Source organism: Pelophylax lessonae, assembly GCF_965119305.1.
Source record: "Pelophylax lessonae genome assembly, chromosome: 5".
NCBI classification, from domain to species: domain Eukaryota; kingdom Metazoa; phylum Chordata; class Amphibia; order Anura; family Ranidae; genus Pelophylax; species Pelophylax lessonae.
In genome coordinates this window covers 480,930,510-480,938,622 of record NC_138772.1, presented here as the reverse complement: position 1 = coordinate 480,938,622, position 8,113 = coordinate 480,930,510, and positions in this window count along the sequence as shown.

Here is an 8,113-nt window from a genome sequence, read left to right as displayed (position 1 = left end):
TTCAGAAATAGCAGAGAGTAGTATTTAGGTTTATGCATACCCAAGATCTATTTTTTAGTATGCTTGGCATCGCTCCTCACTGTATGCAGTTTTCTTTAAACAAACAGCAAAGAGCTTAGCTTAAAAAACCCTGGGTTGGATATCATTATTACTCGACCTATTCCAATTACTCTAGGGGCGCTAGCGTCTTGGTCCACAAATTACTACCACTTGCCTGTTAGACCTGGTGTTAGATCAGGATGGTAGCTAAATTAGTCTTCACTTATTTTTTTATCACTTGGAAGTGGTGCTGGTTGGGGTATATCTTCCTCCCTCAGCTTCCACTCCTCTCCTTGCTGCTATTACCAATAAGCTGGCTATTTTTCAGACATCAGACAGATAATGTTTTTCTGCTTGGGGATTTTAATATCGTTATGAATCTGGGGATGGACAGACTGCACCCTGATGGTTCCTCCCTGGGAGAATTCAGATCCTGGGTTGATTTGTACAATTCCACAGATGTGTGGCGCTGGAGGAATCCTTCTTTGCGGACTTATACCTGCCACTTGGCGAAGAATATGTCTTTCTGTGGAATTGACTTGATCCTGGCAGGTGCTGCTGCTCTTCTCCAGGTCCACAATATCTCTAAACTTCCCCGAGGTATATCTGACCATGCCCCTCTCCTACTTCAACTCACTACTGCTGTGACTCCCTCTGAGGGCCTTTGAGGGCTCTCATGATGTTTGGGTCTCAGACACTAAGGTTGATGCTGCCTATAATCCCCATCTGGCGGACTATTGGCTCCATAAGGCTGGCTCTGCACCTCTGGGCCCTGGGATGCCTTTGGCTGTAACTAGGGGGGTCACTATCTATCTCTCTTCATCGTGGCACGAGTCAGGGCTGCCCCTTTTCTCCTGGGCTTTTTGCTCTAGCCATTATCTTGCACTTAATCTTACTTGGACCTAAATCGAATGCCCCTGCTTCGGTCTCTGTCCCAGAGATACACCACATGGCGTACCCTACCACTGTCCCCTGGATTGTTGGATCATTAATTTGGGCCGGTAAGACTCCCAGATTGGCAAAGTCTACACTGAAGCTTTCTCTCTCAAGGGGGCTTGTCCCTTTCAGACTTTCGGCTCTATTATTAGTCCGCAGTATTGGTTACGGTTCGATGGTGGTTCTCGCAGCCAAAGGATAACCCTGTGATTATGCTGTATGAAGCTATAGTTGGCTCCTATGCTACTCTATACAACCTTTGTGCCCTACGGGCGAGCCTGGCTCTCACTTGTCTAAAGAGAACTACCATCAAGGTGTGGCAGCAGGCAAGGGTACAGTACCGTAATTCAAATGTGGTCTCTCCCTATGTCCCCCTCTCGGCTAACCCTACAATGCCACACATGGCGAGGCTGCCTGACCCCCAGTTGTGGGCTTTCCGAGGAATAGTGGGGCTTAAACATCTCAGACATGCGGTTACTATGTAATTCTCTGATGCTGCCACTCTTAAGTCTGACCCCTTGGAGCGTCTTTTGACCTCCAGGTCTTTGGTGAAGCCTTTATCATCGAACTGCCATTGTCTCTCTGTTGCTCACTCAACTAAATTGTTTTAGAAAGGACAGGCTGATATATCTGATCTGACTGAGGATGACTGGGATACCTGTGAGGCCCATTATGTTACCAGTAAGGTCTTAGCCAGAGACAGATTTATTCCATTTAAATTTCTTCACAGAGTCAATTTCCCCAGTCTGGTTGGTTGGTATACTGTATATACAACACTTAGTCCTCTGTGCACTAGATGTCAGCAGGCTGAAATGACCTTTTATCATATGGTCTGGACCTACCCCAATCTCCAGGCTTATTGGGAGTCTGCTTTGATTGCTATTAATAACACCTATGATTTGCACCTGACTTTGGATAGTAGGATATTCCTTGTTGGGGTGCTGGATGGTGCAGAGCTCAGCCTTTATGTCAAATTATTTGTTCTTTTTGCCTCTTTTTATGCCTAACGGGATATCCTTCTTAAATATAAATCGCCCTTGCCCCCTACTGTGGCATCCTGGTGAGAGGCTATTAACGTTGTATTGCCTTTGTGTAAACTCACTTATAAAAGCTGTAATTGTCCTAGGAAATTTGATAAGATATAGATGACCTGGATAGATTCATGGGGAAGTGCTGTCTGAACTCCCGGTGATCTTGTAATTTTTCCTGCATAGTTGATTGGCACCACCCCATTTTTTTCTCCCTAATTCTTCTTCTGCCCCTCTCTTCTCCCTCTCCCCCCTCTCTTTTCCTGTTCCTTGCCCCCCCTCCTCCCTCTCTATTTTCCCTAACCCCTCTCCCAATTCCCAATTCCCCTCCCATATTGTATTGCTCTGGGTTGGAGGTGTTAGAAATTGGGAATATCTTACAGTTATGCTCTCTGGTTTGATATATGAGTGTGTGGGTTTGATATATTCAGTGTTGCTGACCTTGCCTTTTGATTTACCACTTATGATGTGTTTACCCCATGCACACTGTTTTGATTTTTAACCTTTGTGACTGTGGGCTCTACTTTGTCAAATACATTGTGAAGTAGACTTTTCTCGTTTTCAATAAATTTGTACTGTTAAAAAAAAAAAAAAAACTCTCCATGCCTCCTACTAAATACCTCAGACTGTCTACTTTCCAAAAAGGGATAAGTTGGGGGATATTTGTACTGTTCTGGCATTTTTGGGTCTTAAGAAAAGAGATCAGTACATCAGGATTGATCAATTTTCATATACAGTGGGTACGGAAAGTATTCAGACCCCCTTAAATTTTTCACTCTTTGTTATATTGCAGCCATTTGCTAAAATCATTTAAGTTCATTCTTCTTCCTCATGAATGTACACATAGCACCCCATACTGACAGAAAAACACAGAATTGTTGACATTGTTGCAGATTTAGTAAAAAAGAAAAACTGAAATATCACATGGTCCTAAGTATTCAGACCCTTTGCTGTGACACTCATATATTTAATTCAGGTGCTTTCCATTTCTTCTGATCATCCTTGAGATGGTTCTACACCTTCATTTGAGTACAGCTGTGTTTGATTACACTGATTGGACTTGATTAGGAAAGCCACACACCTGTCTATATAAGACCTTCCAGATCACAATGCATGTCAGAGCAAATGAGAATCATGAGGTCAAAGGAACTGCCTGAAGAGCTCAGAGACAGAATTGTGGCAAGGCACAGATCTGGCCAAGGTTACAAAAAGATTTCTGCTGCACTTAAGGTTCCTAAGAGCTCAGAGGCCTCCATAATCCTCAAATGGAAGACGTTTGGGATGACCAGAACCCTTCCTAGAGCTGGCCATCCGGCCAAACTGAGCTATCGGGGGAGAAGAGCCTTGGTGAGAGAGGTAAAGAAGAACCCAAAGATCACTGTGGCTGAGCTCCAGAGATGCAGTCAGGAGATGGGAGAAAGTTGTAGAAAGTCAACCATCACTGCAGCCCTCCACCAGTCGGGGCTTTATGGCAGAGTGGCCCGACGGAAGCCTCTCCTCAGTGTAAGACACATGAAAGCCCGCATGGAGTTTGCTAAAAAACACCTGAAGGACTCCAAGATGGTGAGAAATAAGATTCTCTGGTCTGATGAGACCAAAATATAACTTTTTGGCCTTAATTCTAAGCGGTATGTGTGGAGAAAACCAGGCACTGCTCATCACCTGTCCAATACAGTCCCAACAGTGAAACATGGTGGTGGCAGCATCATGCTGTGGGGGTGTTTTTCAGCTGCAGGGACAGTACGACTGGTTGCAATCGAGGGAAAGATGAATGCGGCCAAGTACAGGGATATCCTGGACAAAAACCTTCTCCAGAGTGCTCTGAACCTCAGACTGGGCCGAAGGTTTACCTTCCAACAAGACAATGACCCTAAGCACACAGCTAAAATAACGAAGGAGTGGCTTCACAACAACTCCGTGACTGTTCTTGAATGGCCCAGCCAGAGCCCTGACTTAAACCCAATTGAGCATCTCTGGAGAGACCTAAAAATGGCTGTCCACCAACGTTTACCATCCAACCTGACAGAACTGGAGAGGATCTGCAAGGAGGAATGGCAGAGGATCCCCAAATCCAGGTGTGAAAGACTTGTTGCATCTTTCCCAAAAAGACTCCTGGCTGTATTAGATCAAAAGGGGGCTTCTACTAAATACTGAGCAAAGGGTCTGAATACTTAGGACCATGTGATATTTCAGTTTTTCTTTTTTAATAAATCTGCAACAATGTCAACAATTCTGTGTTTTTCTGTCAGTATGGGGTGCTATGTGTACATTCATGAGGAAGAAGAATGAACTTAAATGATTTTAGCAAATGGCTGCAATATAACAAAGAGTGAAAAATTTAAGGGGGTCTGAATACTTTCCGTACCCACTGTATATATATATATATAATTTGTAGATGTTTTTTTTCAAACATTTCCATTCTTTTTTTCAATTATTTAGCAAAAAAATAAAAATAAAACACACAGTGGTGATTAAATACCACCAAAAGAAAGCTAGATTTGTGTGAAAAAAAAATTACAAAAACGTCATTTGGGTACAGTGTGCATGACTGCATAATTGTCATTCATAGTGCTACAGTGCTGAAAGCTAAAGTTGTCTGGACAGGAAAGGGGTGAAAGTACCTGGTATTGAAGTGTTAAACACTTGGGGATAATAGTGAAAATATTTTCAAGATATTATTATTTTTTAATAAAACAGTATCATGCTATTGCTTCTTCTTTTGTTGCAATTGTTTCAGTTTTTTGACCTTTTGTTTTGGCAGCACTATACACATTGTATTTAACATTTGTTTGTAGCTGTTCCCTATCTCTATTACTGTATAGCAACTGGCACACAATTTAGCACAGAACATTGTTCTTCATACATTATTAGCAACGGATTGTTTACTTTCGAATTCTACAAGGACATACAGAATTTGTTCCACTTCAGAGTCTGGCTGCATTGTGTGATGTGACTGTCACTCTTCGAAGATGCGTTGCTGACACTGCACTTGTCATATACTGCTCATTAATAAACAACATGGTGCAGGATGTGCAAACCCAGCCTGTGATTTTCTGACAAGTAAATGTGGGACATGTATAACGCACTGTACAATTACTTAAAAGATGTCAACAAGCTGCTTTGCCCTGTAAAACTATTGGGCACATGTTAAACTCTGATCGATCATGCAGATGTAATCTGTCAAGGAGGTGAAGAGCTCTACGTTTTGTAGAGCAGCGTGCACTGATTTCCCCAGATAGAATCAGGCATATCCTGGAACATCAAAACAACGATTTGGACTCTAAAGACTTTAGCAGAAACTTCCTGACACAAAGGAATGTTCAATAGTCTAGACAGCCATTTTAAAATCTAGACACAATTAAAGGTCCCGTCATAAAAACACATATAATGGATGTCACACAAAAGATTAAAGCAGAATCATAGTACAATATTAAAAAAAAAACAGTAATACCAAAAGGAAAATTATTTTCTGGGCTTCTTCAAAAGCAAAAGAATTAAAATCATTTTTAAATGACCTATTGTAATTGTTTGAATTCTGAAAATAAAAACAAGAATGTATTAAGAGCTTTAGTTGTCCCCTAAAAAATATGCCTAGGGAAAATCAATACATACAGTATACAAAAAAAATAAAGAAAAACAATTTTGAAAAATAGGTATCTTTATTCACAGAGCTGCACCCGTAAACCCTAACTCATATGTAGCACTGTCCCGGTAGCACTTGAGTAAGATGACTTGTTGGGCCTCCTCTGATTACCAGCACACAGTCACTTAGGGTACAGTTCACACATCCCTCCTTACTCCCGATGGCTCCTCACTCAATAAACAGTCCAGGGGTGTTGGTGTTTAGTGTTTATTTTGGAACTTGGATGGGAGAAGGGAATAGTGGGATACTCCAACTGTAACTATTCACAAATGGATAAGGACAACTCTCACTTGGCCCCACCAGATTGCTTGTGGAAGCAGCTGCACTACTTAATCCATGACTCTTCTAGCTGCAGGGATGGCCCCTTGACACAGATCTGTATTCACTGTACTGCAGAATCAGATTCTCCAGTGTCTCCCCTCTCAGTCAGCTCCACAGAACCTCTGGGTTCAGTTTCTCTCTAGCTCTCTAGGCCCTCAGGTCGACTACCTGAGGCCACATGGCACCTCTACAGAGGAGGAGGCAGCCACCCCCTCCCTCCAGGACTCCGCTCTCCATATAGAATTGGGTGACATATCTAGACTAGGAAGGCCACAATGCATACTGAAGATGCAGAGGGACAAGAGAGAGAAAAACACATCCAAAAAACAACAAGGAGAACTATCTTTCATAAGTCCATTGGTAATCTTATACGGCAATTAGCCTTGATAGAGCCCCTGTGTGGTGGAAAACTTTGGCGTCCGGACGGTTCTGTCATTTTTGTTTTACATTGGTCTTGTTTCATTACATATTAGCATGCTTGACATTCATTGTCAATGTGGTATTGAGTGTTTTCCCTGTCGTGGATTTTTCTGATATTCTTCATTTTTAACTTGGAAGCAATCTTTGATACTTATAAATAAACACTGCTTTGTATACCCAATATTCTATACTTTTTGTCATTGAAATAGCCACTTTTTTCTCCCTGTCTCTTGCTACAAGGATCATTTTATCTTTAGGTTAGTTATGCAGCTGGGGGCTGTCGGGGTTATTGGGGGTTGATTAAAATAATAATAGGTAAAAAGAAAAGTGATTTTAAAAGCCATGTATTCATATTATGCATAAGAGATTCTGAACAGGATGGCGTCCATCTTGTTTTTAAGGTGAAACAAAGTTCATATATATACTTGTTAAACAAAATGTCTCTTACAGGCTTACAATAGGGTCCTATACTTTCAGCAGACATTTCTATTTTCTTTTGTCATAAATAAGCTTATACATTGACATCTCTATCAGATAACAGATGTTAAGGGGATGGTAGTGTCAGTCTGTCTATAAGTATTTAACAATAGACAATGGCTCAGTGTTTTTCATCAGACATATAAAATATAAATGTTAAAGGTACATTATTATATTTGAAAAGATATTAGCCATAATTATGTCATTATATTATGTAAGGCATATACATATATATATTTAGGAACATTATATCACATTTTGGGTTTATAGTAATAATCTTACTTAGAATTCTTTTTCTAATAAGTGTAAAGACATGTGTATCTCGTTACTAATTACCTCATTTCAGAGAAGTTTGTGTGTAGGTCTGGTGTAAGTTTTTATGACACTATAGATCTTCCTATCCTAGTCTGGATGCCTGACAGTTATGTCAGAATCCAAATAAGTAATGGCTATTCACTAGCCGACAGGTCAGTAGGTCATCAGATAACATAATGGTAATTGTTTCTAAGTATGTTAAATACAAAATCTAATGAACGGTACGACACTGCCCTCTGGAGACAAAATACCAGGTGCAGTCTTGAGATAATTTCAGATTTCCATATAAAAATATGATATTGTGTTAAATAATATAATTATTGGAATGGCATTACTTGCCCAGGTGAATTATGGAGATACAGGTGGACATTTATGTATGTACTGGGAGTCTGGAGAAAGTTTTTTGTTGTGTTATATGATTAATCTCACATATAGAGAAATCATTTAACTTTATTATCCAAGTATGGGGTTAATTATCAAAAGGGGTGTGTCTCTGACCTCACTAGTTTAGGTATAGAATATCCCAACCAATAGGGATAATGTTTCATCCCTCTGGGTTTTACTTATGGTAATTTTTATAGCTCTTTGTTCTTACCATATAAAAGACCAACCCAGATGAGAGATAGGAGATGACACTTTACACTACTGACAACACACCTCACACTTACACCACACACGCTATTACATTTTTCAATAGACTCATGCAGACATACTCCCTGATCCACATCATTCATCTGAAACTTGGAGGAAACTCCTCCCTCACTGGCATCCATCTTAGGACTCTGGTAACACCATCTTAAGTGTGGTAATTATGCCTTGCTGTATTATTTGATTTTATTCAACAATTGTTTATTCCTTCCTTATATGTTATATATTGCATATTTAAGGGTAATGAGATTACAATCCCAGCCGTATAAGCCATAGTATATTTTTC